This window comes from Elephantulus edwardii, unplaced genomic scaffold (genome assembly GCF_000299155.1).
Source record: "Elephantulus edwardii isolate Elephantulus edwardi_28Jun2011 unplaced genomic scaffold, EleEdw1.0 scaffold00020, whole genome shotgun sequence".
In the NCBI taxonomy this organism is placed as follows: domain Eukaryota; kingdom Metazoa; phylum Chordata; class Mammalia; order Macroscelidea; family Macroscelididae; genus Elephantulus; species Elephantulus edwardii.
In genome coordinates this window covers 10,332,265-10,351,782 of record NW_006399770.1, presented here as the reverse complement: position 1 = coordinate 10,351,782, position 19,518 = coordinate 10,332,265, and the positions used below count along the sequence as shown (strand labels likewise).

The window sequence follows — 19,518 nt, the reverse complement described above, 5'->3', positions numbered from 1 at the left end:
AAAGAATTTTTTAACAATGGAAAATTTCAGAAAGTACCATAAGGAAAGGAGCCAATGGTAATGAAAAATGAAGTAGAAACTACATTGAAGGTATTGGTAAAAACTTAGGCCCCCTACCACAAGATAAAGGTAAATAACCCAATAGAAAAATGGGCACAGGAGATAAACAGACATTTCACCAAAGAAGTAATTCAGATGGCCAAGAAGAACATGTTTAAAATCCCTAGCTCTAAGAGAGATGCAAACCAATACAACTATGAGATAACATTTCACCCCAGTAAGAATAGCAAAATTTAACAGAAGAGCAAACATCAAATGCTACCATGTTTGTGGAGAAACTGGAACCCTTATTCACTGTTGGTGGGAGTGTAAAATGGTGCAACCACTATGAAAGGCTATATGGAACTTTCTCAAAAAGTTGCAAATAGAAATACCATTTGATCCAGCAATTCCACTACTGGGAATATACACTAAAGAAACCATAACTGCCACCCAAGCAGATATATTCATACCCATGTTTACTGTAGCTTTATTCACAATAGCAAAGATCTGTAATCAACCCAAGTGCCCATCAACAAATGGATAGAGAAGCTGTGGTACATTCACACAATGGAATATTATGCTGCTTGCATTGAAAAACAAGAAACACATGAATTATAAAAAATGGGTGATCCTGGAGGACATTACACTGAGTGAAGTGTCTCAGTTACAAAAAGACAAATATGGCATAATGCCACTGTTATAAAACAGAACTGACATGGGGGTTGGGGAAAAACTGAGAGAAGAGGGTATAAATAATCTACACAGCATTGAAACAGACGAGGCAGAGAACTGTATAAAAGGAATATATAATTAGGTATTGTTGGCATGACAAGAGTCCAGAATAAGAGCTGCATAGTAAAGTGGTCTGGGGATAGGGGGACTATACAACAATGAAAGAACTTTTTTCCCCAAAGGAAAAAAGTGATCTGGAGGGGTGGGAGGGCAGGGAGAAAATTGTACAATAATGAACAATTGGAAACTCAAGTACTTTATAAACTTTTATTAAAATCTCAATGAAAGAGAAGAAAAAAAAATATAAAACCAGCTAGAACAGTACATAGATTAGGGAACTGCCAGAAGTTCAAGTGGGATTTCGAAGAGGCCATGGCACCAAGGATATCACTATTGATGTCAGATTGATTCTGGCTGAAAGTAAGGAATACCAGAAGAATGTCTACTTGTGCTTTATTGAACTAGGCATAGGTGTTTGTGCAGATCATGACAAGTTCTGGCTGACTTTGAGAATGGAATCCCAGACAGCTTGATTGTGTTCATGAGGAACCTATACCTGGATCATGCGGCTGTTGTACGTACGAAGCAGGGGAGTACTGCATGGTTTGGCATTGGGAAGGAAGTGCATCAGGCTTGTAGTCTATCTCCATATCTGTTCACTCTATATGTTGAGCAAATTATCTGAAAAGCTGGTCTCTGTGAAGAGAGACATGGCATCAGGTCTGGAGGGAGACACATCAATAACCTGTGCTATAAAGATGACATAACCTTACTCACTGAAAGTAAGGAGGACTTGAAACATTTTTTTGCAGAAGATCAAGGAATGCAGCCTTCAGTATGGGTTGCATCTCAATATCAAGAAAACAAAGATTCTTCCCACTGGACCAATAGGCAGTGTCACGATGTATGGAGAGGAGATTGAAACTGTCAACAGCTTCTTCTTGCTTGGATCCACAATTAACACCCTTGGTATGAGGAAATAAGAAAATGCATTGCACTGGTAAAATCTGCAGTTAAGGACCTTTCCAAATAATTGAAGAGTAGTCATGTCAGTTTGAGGACTAAGGTGTATCTGAGTCAGGCCATAGTCTTTCAGATTACTCGCTATGCATCCAAAACCTGGACAATGAATAAGGATGACAGGACAAAAAAAATGGCACCTTTGAGCTTTGGTGTCAGAGAAGAGCATTGAACATCCCATTGATGGTCAAGAGAATGATCAGATAGGCCTTGGAGAGGGTGCAGCCAGAGTGCTCTTTGGAGGCAAGAATGACGAGGCTTCGCCTCACATCTTTGAACATACTGCTAGGAGGTGCTATTCATTGCAGAAGGCAATGATATTGGGAATGGTGGAGGATGGGCAAAGGAGAGGAAAACCCTCAACTAGGTGGATTGGCATAATGACTGTTGCAATGAACTCTTGTATGTCAGGAAGTGTGAGGATGGTGCAGGGCAGGACTGGGTTCAGATCTTTTGTTCATAGGGTAGCTGTGAGTCCTACCTGAGTCAACGGCACCCAAAAACAACAATGTTTTTCATTTTATAGACACAAATACTCATATCATACATACATGCAAATCACACATGGTATTACAAAACAAGATGGATAGGTAGTTATCCTCCCACTGCCTCTTATCAACCAAACTTATATACAGCAAAACAAAATACCACCTTATTTTATGCCATGCTGATTGTCACCAGTATACTAGAATCCATCTCTGGCTATTGTATTTGTCCATTTTGCCCTCATTCCTACTGCTCTCTACTTTGTCCAACATAATTTCCTTCTACAATTATTGATCCTTCTTGACAATGCATTCCAAACAAACAAGTTAGATCACATGCAAGTCACCCTAGTAAGATAAACTGACAGACAAGTGATGGATTGCTAACCAAATTCACTCACTCATTGCCTTCAGGCCAAAATTGCATATAGCTGCCATCCACTGGGGTTTTAAAGCAGTAAATTGCATGAAAGGATAATGTCTATCTTTCTCCAATATTGCCTCCGGTGGATTTGAAGCATTAGAGAGTCATAGCCTTTGAGTTAACTGTGCAACTCCTTATGAATTATACCATCATACATAAAAATTACTCTATGGAGATCAAACAGCTAAGACAAGGAAAATAAAATTTCTCTGATGTTACTAATCTGTGACCAAAAATTCCCTTCTGAAAGTAAGATTTTTGTATTAAAATAAAAAAAAATTATGTACAGTCTATCTCTAGTTTACTATTTAATAGCTGAGACATTAATTTTGTTAAATTTTCTGATATTCGGATCCCTCATATGTAAAGCAAGAATAATAATATCTTCTCTGACTTCTGTCAAAGGCCCTTGCTTGATGTTGTGGCTATTGTTATGTGTGGTTGAGTTACCTGTGATCCAGTGATCCTATGTACAGCAGCTCTGAAGCCTGCCCTGTCCTGAGCCAGTGTCACTGATTCTGACACACCAACCCCCATTACCCTAGTTACTGTATCAATCCATCTCATTCAGGGTCTTCCTTTTCTGCACTGTCCCTCCACCCTTCCAAGCATGATGTCCTTCTCCAAGGACTGGTATCTCCTGGCCACATGCCCAATGTATGTGAGTCAAAACCTCAAAATCTTAGCTTTCAAGGAGAAACTTGGTTTCATCCTCTCCAAGACAGACCTATTTGTTTTCTTGGTGGTCTATGGTATGTTCAAGACTCTTCTCCAGCACCACAACTCAAAGACATTGATTCTTCTTCTGTAATTTTTAGTCACTGTCCAGCTATCTGATGCATAGCAAGTAACTGTGAAGAATATGGCCTGGATTTGGTGCACCTTAGTGTCAAGACTGACATCATTGCAGGAGAGGTCTCTGATAGCAGATTTTCCCAATGCAAATTGTCTTTTGATTTCCTGACTGCTAGTGTCCAGAGTGTTGATTCGGAAGCAAGGAAGCGCTAATTGTTAAGAACCTCAATCTCTTCTCCATACATCATGGGGCTGTCAACTGGACCAGTGGTGAGAATCTTTTGTCCTCTCGATGTTGAACTTCAATCCATATTTAAGACTACAGTCCTTGACCCTCTGCAGCAAGCTCTTCAGGTCCTCTTCAATTTCAGCAAGCAGGGTTGTGTTATTTGCATAATGTAGGTTGTTGCTGGGTCTTTCACCAATCCTGAAGCCCCATTCCTCCTCATGTAGCCCAACTTCTTGAATGATCTGCTCCGCATAGAGATTGAAAAGGTAAGGAGACAGGATGCAATCTTGATGCACTCCTTTCCTGAATTTGAACCATGTAGTGTTTCATTATTCTATTCTGAAGACTGCTTCATGGTCCAAGTATGTTTTACATAAGTACAATGAAGTGTTCTGGGATTCCTATTTTCCTCAAGGTTAGTCACAATTTGCTGTGATTTATAGTCAAATGCCTTTGCATAATCAACAAAACACAGATAGACACTCCTCTAGTATTCTTTGCTTTCTGACAAAATTGATCTGACATTGGCATTAATGTCTCTAGTGGCACCTATAATGAATATAATGAATCTCTTATTTAGGAAACAAGACAAGAAGATCTATAGGTAGTTAAAAGACAATGAAGAATATATATTATTAATAAATATTAAGAATAACTATTATTAATTATTATTATTTATATTGATTTGTCTTGTTTTATCAGTTTAAATACGTATTTCCACTTCAGGGTCTTAAAACATGATAGGGAATGAAAAGATAATCTAGTCATTGACACAAAAAAGAGACACATGTGGAGTATTTTTCCATACTATTCCAAAACATCTCCAAACACCAATCACACAAAGCTGCCAGTCATGCAGATGCCTGCCCTGTGTCATCTTCAAGCTTAATATCAGAACCAAAGACTCAAAACATAAATGGTAACCAGGAAGAAAAGTGAACCTTCACACAAATATTTTCAGCCCAATGAGAGCTGCTGTTTGAACCAATTTCTCTCCTAATTGAGTAATAATGTTAGAGTTGGAACCTTCTTACAGGCTGTGTAGATCAGATCTTTTCAGTGTATTCTAGAATAAGTTTTATGCCTGAACCTAATGAAGTCCAGTTGATGTTTAAACTATGAGAAACCACACTGTTATTGCCGCCTTAGGAGGGTGGCATCAGCATCAGCCAGTGGCCACTTGAGTCTTGCCTTTTTTACTAAAAAAGAGGACATCGCAGCTTACACAGTGTTTCTCTTCACAAGAGCGCTCCTCATTATTTTTCAATGGATGTCTTCAAGGAGCATATTTTACTATTTATGTTATCCTCTGTAAAACATCTGAGAAAATTCAGAATAACAATGAAAAATGATTGTGCTCACGAAATCAAGTAAATCCAATAATATTTCTGACAGAATTGATTACAATAATGTCAAACACCCCTCTCCACTCTCTTTGAAAGTTATTTCAAACATAAAGATAATGAAATATGTTGCCTGTCACTTGCAAATTGTGTGCTGAAAGTCTAAAGAGATAATTTAAAGATTCCCAGGTAGAACAACATACTTGCTTTATTTAATATGTCAAAGAAATATATTAGTTAGGAACTTTCTGCTATGGAACTTGGAAACCCAAGAAAAGGAGTAGAAATTTAAATTGTAATATTATTTCTTTAGGAGTCACCATTCCTGGATTTTAAAAGATTCTTCTACATGTGGGGGGGGGGTATGGAGGGTATGAAAACAGACATTTGGGCTGTTTGAGGTTTCAGTTTGCTTTTACCCCCTCTATTATAGTGCGACACTAGTTAAGAGAATTGGTTTCAGATAAAACATACATGAAATCAAATTATAATTTTATCATTCCCTAGCTGTGTGATTTGAGAAAGCCATTTCATCTTCCATTCTTCATCTGTAAAAGAGGGTAATACTAATTAAATCATGGATGAACATCGACATCAAGGAAACAAAAAATCCTCACCCCTGGACCAATAGGTAACACTGTAGTGTTGTGTGCCATAGCTAATCGTCCAGTGGGTTTTCAGAGGCAGTAAATTGAACGGGAAGAGACTTCCTATTTTTCTCCTGCAGAGCTACTAGAGGATTCAAACATGGGCCTTGAGTTTGCAGCTCAGCTTCTTACCAGTAGGCCAGCAAAGCTCCCTACTGTTGTGATAGATACAGAAAAGACTGAAGTTGTCAATGATTTCATTTTACTTGGGTTCACAATAAACATCCTATTAGCAGTAGTCACGCTGAGCAAATCTGCAGCCAAAGAACTTCTTAAAGTGCTAAACAGCAAGGATATCAGTTTAAAAACAAAGTGAGCATGATCCAGTGCATAGTATTTTCCACTGCTTCATATGCATGGGAGGATAAAGTAGACTAAAGAAGAATTAACATCTTTACATTGTAGTATTGAATATATCATGGACAGCCAAAAGAGCAAGCAAATATGTATTGGAGAAAGTGTAACTATGGGTGCTTCTCAAGCCAAAGATTGTGAGCTTTCATCTTCCATACTTCCGGTATGTTGTCAGGAGGCACCAGTCCTTGGAGAAAGACATCATGCTTGGAAAAGGAGATGATCAGCAAAAGAAAGGCATTCAGTGAGAATTATTGATACAGTGACTACAACAATGGGCTCTAGGTTTCTAGGCATCGTACATGGGTTCACTAAGAGTCATAGTCAACTCAATGACACTGAATAACAGCAACAACAATTTCTAGATAATTTTCAGAGTTTATTAAATAACAATAATTAGTGGTAACAATAATTATTATTTAATTCCCTAATTGCCTTATGAATTTGGAGAAACAAAGAAAGTTATATAAGTGTTCAGATCTTTTCATTCATAGGGTCGCTATGAGTCGTATACAACTTGACAGCACTTAACAACAACAACATAGAGAGAGCTCAGTGGGTCTAGTGGACAGAAAGTGATGCTACCAAACCAAAGGTGGGTGATTTTAATCTGAGGCCCTCAGGCTTGGTTTTAATTGGTTTTGGTCAAACATCTTCTAATTGGTATAGCACCGACCTGTCCATTTGCTGCACAGAGGTAACTCGTGGTTGCTATGATGCTAACACTGTGACCCTGAGGTGTCAAATGCGATAATGGTTACCCACAGTGGACAGTGTTTGGTGGAGCTCCCCAATTAAAACAAGCTTGGAAGCAGGAGTGGTACCCACTTTCAAAACAGCTTGCCTCTGGAAACTCCATGAACTTCGAGAAACAATGAAAGTTATACAAATGTTCAGGTCTTTCATTCACGGGTTCACTGTGAGTCATCTACGACTCAGCAGCACTTAACAACAATTGCTATAGTTGATATTCAGGCTAAGGATGGTGTACATGATTAACAACCAACCAGATGGATAGCTTTAATCTATTTCTAGGTACATCAGAAGAAAATTATAGTAATGCACTTCTGAAAAGGCTTTCTCTGTTTTCCCTACAGAGCATGAAACTGCTTTGACACAAATGAAACTGCTATGAGTTGGGATTGACTCAATGCAACTCATTTTATAGTTTTTGAAACACACGTCTGGTCTCTTTTCTACTCCATTTTATTATTGCCATTTCATAATTACAAAATACTTCTCATAGTGTGTTGTTGTGTTGTTTACAGTAGAAGTCAGAACCAACCCACAGAGTTCACCCTCTCTGGTGGATTTTTAGAAGTAGTTAATTGTATGGAAGGAGATTGCCCATCTTTCTCCCATAGAGTAGCCAGTGCCTCAAACCATGTGTCTTCAAGGTTGCTGTGCAGCTTCTTGTCACCAGGCCAATAGAGTGTGTTAAACCAAATTAAAACCCACTGTCACTGAGTGAAGTCAACTTCACAGCAACCAGTTTCTGAGCTGTAAACCTTTATTGGAGGTAACTGTCTTTCTGTGACTGGTGGATTCAAATGATCTTTTCAGTCTGGTACATTACACAGGACACCACCAGGACTCCTTAAAGTACGGAAAAGAGGTATTATTATTATTATTCTGTCTGTATATTGCCTTATTTAACTTCTACCATCTCATTATATGTATTATATGTGTCTTCCTTTAGATCCCAGCACACATCTGTCACATAGCACATGCTCAAACATAGATATTTAAAAAATGAGCACATTGTCATACCTTTTGCACAAATAAACTGAAAATCTAAGTAACTAGAAAACTGTTTACAGAAAAAGTTATTTCTTCCCATAAACTGAAAAGACTTGAAAGACGAATTTTCAGTGTTGAAGTTCAAGTTCATCTTCCTACAATTTACTGCCTTGTTGAGCCTACAGCCACATGTGGTAGAACCTGGAAACTTAGCTCAGCCTTCCCCTAACAATTTTTCAAAGCATACTTTCCCTCTACAACATTTTTAATGGAATATCAAAGGGGGGAACTTGTAAATCTCAGTTAGTAGAGTCCTTTTGAACACCAACCACTGACATTCAGGCAGTTATGTAATTATTGCTGCTGGAAACCCAAAGGCTCAGTCTGCTTGTTAGCTGTGCCCCATCTTCAGTGAATGTACCACCAGGGACAATGAAAAGGAAAGCCTTGAAATGCTCACATAAGTGTCTGATAGTTAAATGTCACAATAACACATTTCTATAGCTAATTTTTTTTTCTGGTAGGGGGAATAAAAGAGAAAAATCCTTGGAAAACAGTTGGGAACTTTTGGAGTACAAATTGGAAACAAAGCCAATTTATCCTCATATATTTTGCTATCATCAATAAAATACTTTGCTTTGATCTGGAGGAGAGGTATTTTATTGCTTAGCTTTTGGATACATTAATTTGGAACTTAATTTTAACAGTTTAATATGTTAACATTATTAATACAAATTTTATAATATTATTTATGTTTCTCAGAGATAGTAGACATTACTTAGGACACTCAGGATAAAGATGGTCACTTAGTTTGACATTCAACACTATCCCTGTACAATAAAGAGATAAGAAAACAAGTGGAACTGATACAGGTAATAATTTTGGAACACTGAGAATCCAGTGAAAGTATAATTAGATTCAACGGAAATGAGAGCAGTAAATGAGGAGAGACAGGAAACAGAGTGTAAAAAGAGCAAGGGCCATGTGGGGACTGCCATATCTGACCTTTACCAACTTCACCAAAAGAACTGTCCCTATAAACAGTATCAATAACACAAAACCACTCCCCATGAGGTCAAACATGACTCCCACGCTCCCATACTTCTTTCTACTCATCTCAACACAATTTTACTGCTTTAGTGGTTCAAAATGCTACAGACCACATAGAACCATACCGGGAATCAAAAGGTTATACGCCAGGTTAATAACAGAATATAGTCAAGGCAGCTCCCAAAATGTGGACATAGGTACTTCACCCTTGAGCCTGATGGCGCCAGGCCACTACTCCCAAGTTCTCAGTTCTTTCAATATTCGCTTTCCCTCCACCTCCGTTGTCCCAGAAAGTCACAAGTCCTGCCAATCAATATCGGCTCTCCCCCAAGGTCCCATCTCTCCAGTTTGATAATGGATACTCTTGCTGGTGGTGAAATTTCCACCATGGCTGCTCTTCAACTCATGTGAGGTTTCTTTGTTAGTGGTCACAGGAGGCCTCTTTCTTCTTCACTGGTATAAAAATACCTTTATGTATGGTTTGCTCAATTCAGTGGCAAAACTAGTCAATCCCCTCATAGAATATTAAGACTGTCCAATCCACTTGTGGAATGGTAGATATCCAATCCCATTATGGATAGGTTAATATGTCCCATGTACTCTGTCCATCCACATGGTTAAGTCAGGTTCCGATGGCTAGTAAGGCCATATTTAAAGATACACTCCACACAGAGATAGCCTACAAGTTGGTCTAGCATAGCATGGACATATTGGGACAATATTGGGCAGTATTTCCATGTGAGAAGCACATGACAGTATCTTTCTAAAATCCACAATAAGTCAGATACAGCATAGACAAATCTGGAGAGAAGCAAGGTGAATATGAGGCAATCTAAGGAAAGAACCTGAGTGAGACCTGCAGAGCCTCGGCAACCACAGAGTAAGGAAAGAGGCACTAAATATAGTAAGATGCAATCAGCAGTTGGGGTCTTTGTTCATTGAGGTTGGACAGCCATAAAAAGGAGAAGGTCTGGTGGTGGTGTCTGGAAAGTTGACTTTAGTAGGAACATATATTACACTAAGTTGAAATAGAAATGAGCTAACTGCCGTAGTCACCCAAAAGTGCCTCAGAATCACCAGTGCCCAGAGAAGCACACTCTCCTTTCCGATCCTACCACCACATTCTCAGAATGATCAGCAATGGGCCTCCTACCCCTATATACTTGGCAGCCAGTGATGACCCCCACTTTACCTCTCCTGCATGGTAGTATATCCAACTAACCTCCCCATAATAGTTGCCCCCCAGATCCACTTCCCTGGCAGCCTGCAACGTGCTCCAGGAGATCACACTATGTGTACCCACTGCCTATAAAGTTTACAAAAAGTACTTGAATCCAAAGACTCATCACGTCTTTCCCTTCTTCTAGCTGCTTTACATAACTTGAAACCAGAGACCCAGACTTACACTCCCAATTACTACCCTACTCACCAACTTTGTGAGATACATTTCTGGATACAACTATGCGCCCAGGGTACTCCTGGGCTCAGCTACCCCAAACAGAACATGGCAACCTAGGCTATAGGAATGCTGGCTAACTTTTCTAAGCTCTTACTCAATGCCAGTTGTCAAGTAAATACCTGACAAATCTGAATTCAACACATGACAGGTAATAAGAACTCCAATGCTACCAAACTAATTATCATAACTGTATACCCATCCAGGTTGTCTGGGGAAAAGAAAAGGGAAAAAAAGCAAAACAAACCAACATACCATCAACAATTACAGACAATTTCAAATCAGAAAAAGGAACAAGAAAAGATAGCTCAAACAAATCATAAAAATTAAAAGTCCTTAAAAAAATTAAAAGTCATAGAACCTTCCCTGGGGAATGAAAGGCAATAGATCTACCTGTTATTAATTCAGAAATTTTATGTATAAAGTCCTCCTGATCCAGGCTATGTTGTCGTTGTCGTTGTTATGTGCCGTCGAGTCGCTTGTGACTCATAGCGACCCTATGTACAACAGCCCTAAACTCTGCTCTGTCCTGTAACAATCGCACTGTCTCCGATGCTCCCATCCCGATTATTCCAGTCACTGAATTAATCCACCTCATAGAGGGCCTTTGCCTCCTGCGCTGTCCCTCCACCCTCCCAAGCATGATGTCCTTCTCCAAGGACCGGTCTCTCCTCACAACATGTCCAAAGTATGTTAGACGGAGCCTCAGAATCCTTGCCTCCAAGGAGCCACCAGTTTAACCCTTTCCAGGATGGATCTGTTTGTTTTCCTAGCAGTCCATGGTATTCTCAATACTCTTCTCCAACACCACAGCTCAAAGGCATCAATTCTCCTTCTATCCTCCTTGGTCATTGTCCAACTCTCTGATGCATAACAAGTGATTGTGAAGACCATGACCTGTATCAAACACACCTTAGTCTCCAGAGAGACACCATTGCCCTTCAGTACTTTGGAGAGGTCCCTAACAGCAGAATTTCCCATGGCAATGCACCTTTTAATTTCCTGGCTATTGATGCCAAGAGTGTTGACTGTGGAGCCAAGCAAACAAAAGCTGTGAACAATCTCAATCTCTTCACCATCCATCCTGATGCTGCCAATTACTTTGCAATTATGTGCTATTCATTGGAGAGTTGGACAGTGAATAGGGATGATAGAAAGAGAATTGATGCCTTTGAGTTGTGGTGCTGGAGAAGAGTATTGAATATACCATGGACTGCTAGGAAAACAAACAGGTTTGTCCTGGAGAGGGTGAAGCTAGAATGTTCCTTGGAGTCAAGGATTCTGAAGCTTCGTCTGACATATTTTGGGCATGTTGCAAGGAGGAACTGGTCCTTGGAGAGGGACATCATGTTTGGGAGAGTGGAGGGACAGCACAGGCGAGGAAGACCCTCGATGAGATGGATCGATTCTGTGAGTGGAGTGGTGGGAATGAATGTGTTTGAGACAGCAAGGTTGGCACAGGATAGAATGGCGTTTAGGGCTCATGTTTACAGGGTTGCTATGAGTCGCAAACAACTCAATGGCACATAAGAACAACAGCATAAGAGATCAAATAAAATGCAGGTGAAATCAAAGAAAACACAAAAATCAGGGAATTTATCCAAGAAAAAATGTGACAGGAACAAAGTACCAAAACAGACAATTTTTACAGCACAAAACCCTCAACTAACATTCAGAACAATAACATTAGAATTTCAGAAACCGAAAACTGAAAGAGAAATTAAATGAATTGAATTTGTGAAAGAATCAGTGAACAAAAACGAAATTATCTTCCTACCAGTATTTTACAGGGGGAAAAAGACTCAGATTTATGTGGTACACTATCAACAGGAATAACTTACACATGGTCAGGATTCCAGAAAAGAAAAAAAATGGATTGTTGAAAATGTGTTAACAGAAAATGTCCTTAATATTATGAAAAACAAGAAGATATGCACTCCAGAAGCCCAACAAACATCCTTCTGGGCAGAGTACAAAAGCAAATCTCCAGATACATCAAAATTAAACTTATCAAAACCAGAGATAAAAAAAAATCATGAGAACAATCAGGAAAAATAAATGTTACTGACAAAGAAAAACCAATGAGACTTGGTCCTGATTTCTTGGCATATATTATATTTTAAATAAAAGCAATGGAATGACATGTTGTTGTTGTTGTTGTTATGTGCCATAAAGTCGCTTGCAACTCATAGCGACCCTATGTACTACAGCCCTAAACTCTGCTCTGTCCTGTGCCAATCGCACTGTCTCCGATACACCCATCCTGATTACTCCAGTCACTGAATCAATCCACCTCATAGAGGGTCTTCTTCTCCCGCACTGTCCTTCTACCCTCCCAAGCATGATGTCCCTCTCCAAGGACTGGTCCCTCCTTACACCATGTCCAAAGTATGTCAGACGAAGCCTCAGAATCCTTACTTCCAAGGAGCCACCCAGTTTAAACCTTTTCCAGGATTAATCTGTTTGTTTTCCTAGCAATCCATGGTACTCTCAATACTCTTATCCAGCACCACAGCTCAAAGGCATCAATTTTACTTCTATCCTCCCTAGTCATTGTCCAACTCTCTGACACATAACACGTGATTGCAAAGACCATGACCTGTATCAGATGCACCTTAGTTTCCAGAGAGACACCATTGCTCTCCAGCACTTTGGAGCGGTCCCTAATAGCAGACTTTCCCATAGCAATACATCTTTTAATTTCCTGGCTACTGGTCCCAAGAGTGTTGACTGTGGAGCCAAGCAAACTAAAGGTGTGAACAATGTCAATCTCTTCACCATCCATCCTGATGCTGCTAATTGATCCAATGGTGAGAATCTATGTCTTCTTGATATTGAGCCTCAATCCATATTGAAAGCTACAGTCTTTGACCCTCTGCAGAGTCCTTGACCATCTGCAGAGTCCTTGACCCTCTGCAGCAAGTGCTTCAGGTCCTCCTCACTTTCAGCAAGCAGGGTTGTGTCATCTGCATAATGCAGATTGTTGATAGATCTTCCACCAAAGGAATGGCATACATAAAATAAAAAAAATGTAAATCAAGAGTTTAAAATGCAACAAATAAAACCTCAACTATACTTATTTTTCTTGTTGCTATGTTTCATCAAGTTGCCTGCTATTCATAGTGACATTAGCTCTATACCCTCTACATCATCTTCAACAGACCCAATCCCATTTGTCCATTTACCAGGTCAATCCATCTTATTCTGGGTCTTCCTTTCCTGTGCTGTCTGTCCACCCATCCAAGAATAATATCCTTCTTCACAGACTGGTTCCTCGTGGCAACATGCCGAAAATATATCAGATGGAGCTTCAAAATCCTTGCGTCCAGGGAAAAGGAAGCCTGGTTTCACCATCTTAAGTGCAGAACTGTTTGTTCTCCTGGCAGTCCAAGGTATGTTCAACACTCTTCTCTAGCACCACAACTCAAAGGCATCAATTCTTCCATCTTCCTTAGTAACTATTTACCTCTTGGATGCATAGCAAACAATTGTGAGGACCATGGCCTGAATCAGTTGCACTTTATTCTCCAGACTGACATCATTGCTCTTCAGTACTGTAGAGAGCTTCCTTACAGCAGACTTTCCCAATACATTTTGTCTTTTGATTTACTGACTCATGGTGTCAAGAGTGTTGATTGTGGAACCAAATAAGCTGAGGTTACTAACATGCAGTGTTTCACTCCTACATGAAGAGTTTTGGAGAGTCCATTATCCAAAGTTAGTGGCTAGTCCTGCTTCTTATTATGCCTTAGTCTGGAAGCCACACTGAAATCTAGCCATTAGGTATGACCCTGTTAGTGTTTAAAATTCCTGTGGTATTACTTCTAGAATAATGACAACATGCAACCCACCAGTAAGGCAAACTCCCAGACAAGTGGCAGATAGGTTTGTTACTCCCATTACATTCTGACTTAGTCCCAAGCCATTTTAAGTATGTCAAGTGTTTGTCAGTAATCAAAGAGAAATGGAAACCAATGCTGATTCTTGGAATAGTTGTGTATTTTTTTAAAATTCTGAAGTAAATTTCATATTTAATATCAGTAGACAGGCTACTTAATATCCTCAACATGTTTATTTGGGAGTTTCAATTTTTCTCACATTTAATAAAATTCTATAGATTTTTTTTAAAAAAAGAAGCACACAATATGGAAAATACTTTGAGGCTATCCTCCAAATCTGATTAGCATCCCCAAATGAACACTTGTGCTTATTTCATAGCTTAGTTTTAACTGCATTTACCTAGTTCTGAGCCAGAGTGTCAATATCACTCGGGCTATGGATGTGTGAGGTCTGTTGTGAAATCAGGGACCCTCGAGGGGCTGACTGGTATGACCCATTATTTATTAGGCAACCACAACATTTTGACATCAACTAAGTTACACAAAATAATTCCAAAGAAAACAGTTTATTGACTCTTTGATACTTAAAAGAAACAATTTTATGTTGGCTAAAGATCGAGCTTTTCAGAGTATCAAAAATTTATGGTTTAAAAGACAACATAGTAAGTTTGTGAAAAAAAAATCCCCAAAACACAATGGCTGTGGAATATATGTAGTTCACCTTTAGGACAAAGTAGTTCTATTCAGAACTCTTTGTCACATTCAAAATATGACAGCATGGGTTAAGAGCACTTTTCCCCGTGTTACCAACAAATTACTAGGTGGCTTAGTGGTAAGAATTTGCACTGCAATCCTGAAGGCACATGCTTCAAATCTACCAGCTGCTCCGCAGGAGAAGGATCAACGGTCTCCTCCCAAGCAATTATTAACCCCACTGGAGGGTAAGCTTTGGGCTGGATCTGACTCAAAGGAATACAACAACAACAATATGGAGACACAAGGAGATCTGATGGCACAATGGTTTAATACTTGGCTGCTAACCCAAGGTTGGCAGTTTAAACCCACCCATTGATATGACAGAAAGACCTGCTAATGTTTCTGTAAAGATTCCTGTGGGGAAGTTCTCTTGTGCCCCATGCAGTAGCTGTTGGTCAGAATCAACTAAAACCCCACTTCTAAAAGACCAGGCCTTCAAAAACCCTATGCACAATAGAGTACACTTAGACTAGCAGACATGGAAAATGAGACGGAGCCCCAAGTATGAAAATACAAAAGGGAAGGAACAGTTGTAAGCAGACAGTAGTAAGTGGAACATGGACTGTGAGAACCATGAATGTAGAAAAATTGGACATTATTAAGAAAGAAATGGAATGCATAAATATTGACCCACTAGGTATTGGAAAAATGAAATGGAGTGGCATGGGACATTTTGAGTCAGACAATCATATGATCTGCTATGATGGAGACAAAAAGATGGGGAGAAATGGGGTTGCTTTAATAGTTAAAAAATGTCATTGGAAGGAGTATACCCTTGTACCAAAAGGAATTGGCTGACACAGGAATTTCACGAAGCAATGTATTAGCAAGAGCCTGTGGTGATGAAGGAAGAAATTAAAGCTGCTCTGAAAGAATTGGCAAAAAACAAGACCCCAGAAATTGCTGTTATGCCAACTGACACATTTCAACAAACAGACTCTACTCTGGAAGTGCCAAGAAATCTGGAGCAAAATCACCTGACTAAATGACTGGAAGAGATCTATATTTGTTCCCATTCCAAAAAAAGGTGATCAGGTAGAGTGTGAAAATTATTAAACAATATTATTGATACCACATGCAAGCAAAATTCTGCTGAAAACTATCAAAAAATGACTAGAACAGCACATCAACAGAGAACTGCCTGAAATGCATGCTGGGTTTAGAAGAGGCCATGGTACGAGGGATAGTATAGCTAATGTTAGATAATCTTGATTGAAAGAGGGAGTACCAGAAGAATGTCTATCTGTGTTTCATTGACTATGCAAAGACATTTGACTGTGTGGATCACAACAAACTGTGGCTGACTCTACGAAGAATGAAAATCCAGAACACTTGATTGTGCTAATGCAAGACCTGTACTTAGACCAGGAGACAGTCATCAGAATAGAGCAAAGAAACACTGCATGGTTCAAAATTGGGAAGAGTGTACACAAGGGATGTGTCCTATCTCCATACCTTTTCAATTTATATGCAGAACAGTTAACAGGAGGCTGAGATTTATGAGGAGAAATATGGCATCAGGGTTGGACGAAGATTCATCGACAATCTGCGTTATGCAGAAGACACAGCCCCGGTTGCTGAAACCGAGGAGGACCTGAAGCGCTTACTGCAGAAGGTAAGGGACTGCAGTCTTCAATATGGATTGAAGCTCAACATCAAAAAACAAAGATTCTCACCACTGAGCTGATTGGCAGCATGATGATAGATGGTGAAGAGACTGAGATTGTTAACAGCCTCAGTTTGCTTGGCTCCATAATCAATACTCTTGGTATCAACAGGTAGGAAATTAAAAGATAAATTTCATTGGGAAAGTCTGCTGTTGGAGATCTCTCCAAAGTACTGAAGAGCAACAATGTCAGTCTGGAGACTAAGGTGCTCCTGACCTAGGCCATAGTCTCAGCAATTACGTGCTATGCATCAGCAAGCTGGACAACGACTAGGGATAACAGAAATAGAATCGATATCTTTGAGCTGTAGTGTTGAAAAGGACTATTGAATATACCATGGACTGCTAGTAACAAGCAAGTTCATCCTGAAGAGGGTGAAGCCAGTTGCTCCCTGGAGGCAAGGATTCTGAAGCTTTGCCTGACTTATTTTAGACATGTTGCAAGGCAGGGCCAGTTCTTGGAGAGGGACGTCATGCTTGGGAGGGTGAAGGGACAGTGCTCGATGGATGGATTTGATTCAGTGACTGGGATATTGGGGATAAGCATGTCACAGATTGGCACAAGATAGAGCAAGGTTTATGACTGTTGTACACAGGCTCACTATGAGTCATAGATGACAGCACATAATAACAAACAACAACATGGCACTAGGGACATCACAGCAATGTCAAATGGATCTTGGCTGAAAGCAGATAATAGAGGAATGTCTATTTTTGTTTCACTGACCAAGGCATTTGACTGTGTGATTCACGACAATCTGTGGTTAACACTGGGAAGATAAATTGAAAACCACCTCATTGTGCTTTGAAGAAACCTATACTGGACCAGGAAGTAGTCATGGTTCAAGGAAGGGAATGAGTCAGGGATGCATCCTTTCTCCAAAGCTTTCCAATCTATATGAAGATTATTCAGGAGGCTGACTTTATGAGCAGGAATGTAGCATCAGGATTGGAGGAAAAATCATAACAAACAGCATTATGCAAATGACAGCCTTCCTTGTGGAAACACAGGAAGACCTGAAGCGTTTGCTCCAAGTCAGAGACAGTAGTCTTCAATATCCAGGCCAATTGGCAGCATCATGATAGATGGAGAAGAGATTGAGATGTCTAACAATTTCAGCTTGCTCAGGTCCACAATCAACACTCTGTGCAGCTGATCTTGGTGTTTCCAAAGACAATGGTCCTGAGTGCCCAGGCCTGGCAAACTCCTTCAATCAGGGTATACAGTTATGTTGATGAAATGTACATAATTTGCCCCTTATAGCAGTCCACAAAGGCAATGTTGTACACCTTAATTTGGCTTGTAGCAACTGTTGTCTTAAAAGAATGCAAGTGGATACCTAAGATAGAACTATTGGTCTCTGTCAATCAGCTCTGAAAGACTGAAGAAAAGAAAAGATGTGAGGAAGCAATTAGTTCAAAAAAACAAATGGACCACACAAACCACTACTTTCACTGAACTGAGACCACAAAAAAGTAAATGATGCCTGGCTTCTACTAGAAAATTCACTGATCTAGATCAAATCTGATCCAGAATATCCATGAGAGAGGGATTAAACAAAATAAAATGAAACCAAAAATGAAAAAAGTGACCAGACCTGCTGGTTGGATGGACTAGTGGAACCCTTGAGCCAGTAGCCTTTAAACACTCTTCCACCTGGAAATGAACATATCTCTGTGGACTAACTTTTAGCCAAGCAATGCAGTCATTAGTGCAATGTACCATATGAGACCAAAATGGGAGCACTTGCCACAACGTAAATCTCATTAATGGAAATAGGAAACTAGGGAAGAAGGAGGGAGAATGCTGCTATCTCAAAGGCCTTGCAAGTAACGGCACAAACCAAAAATGTGTGTAAGTTATTGAACAGAAAATTCCTTTTCTGTATACATTTTCACTCAATAACAATTAAAAAGAGAGAGACTACCAATATGGTTTAGACAGAAGTTTCTGAGTTCTAGCATCAAATAGTTCTAAGTGTGAAGCTTGATTTTTCCACCTTATTACTGAGGGACCCTGGGCAGGTTAGTTAGCCTCTCTAGGTTAACTAACAGGCAAATGGTTAAGCAGATAGCTGGTTATCAAAAGATTGATGATTTAACTCCACACAGAGACACCTGAAAAGAAAGTTCTATCTACAAAAGGACACAGCATTGGAATGCTATTAAGTACAGTTCTACCTCTACAGCACATGGCATAACTGACATACAAACAACTTGGAAACAACCTCATCGTCAAAGGCTGTTTCAAAATTATAGCTGTGCCATGGCAAACCAGGGACACACTATCCATTGAGTTTGAGTTTTTCCAGTTTAGCTTCTTGTATTGCCTCATATTTTTGTATGCTCAAATTAGGGATGTTAATTCTGATGTTAAAATTAAGGACAAGCATGCTATTAGGCATCTATAAGAGTTAAAAGGCAATTTTAAAGCAAGGAGGAGGCACTAATTAGCTTATTTTAGAGATATGAATATATGTCATTGTTGAGTTGGTCAATTATTTAAAAAGATCTTCCTTTGCAGAAGGACAGAACCCTACCAGAAAACAAATCCCCTTTCATCTTGTTCTTAGCCAAGAGCAGATGTCTGGCAATATGAAAACATAGTAGTTATTTTCACAAATGAGATCTTTCTTTCTGCCGGCAGCATTGCAGAGCTGACTCTGCTCTGAGGCTTGAAGATTACTATCTGTTTATGTAGTGTTTATGGCTCTTTTCCTGCAGTTGCATTAAAAAGCACTATAACCTCTTTAAGTGTACAGAGGCTCCTCTTCAACGTGTAGTTGCAAAGGCTCAGAATTCATTTCTCTTAAACAACCAGCAGATTCCAAAACTCTACTCCTTTGGGAAGCCTAATTAGCCTCTGATTATTTGCAGAGTGGTGATTTCTTTTCTTCCCATCACTCCACTTTTTAAAAAACCCCACAGCCTGATTCTACT

The 19,518-nt window shown here is 39.5% G+C and overlaps 1 pseudogene; it reads left to right on the top strand.

The window, feature by feature from the left end:
- Nucleotides 1-6,183: 6,183 nt before the first annotated feature.
- LOC102869520 overlaps nt 6,184-19,518 on the top strand; it is a 70,482-nt pseudogene continuing 57,147 nt past the window's right edge.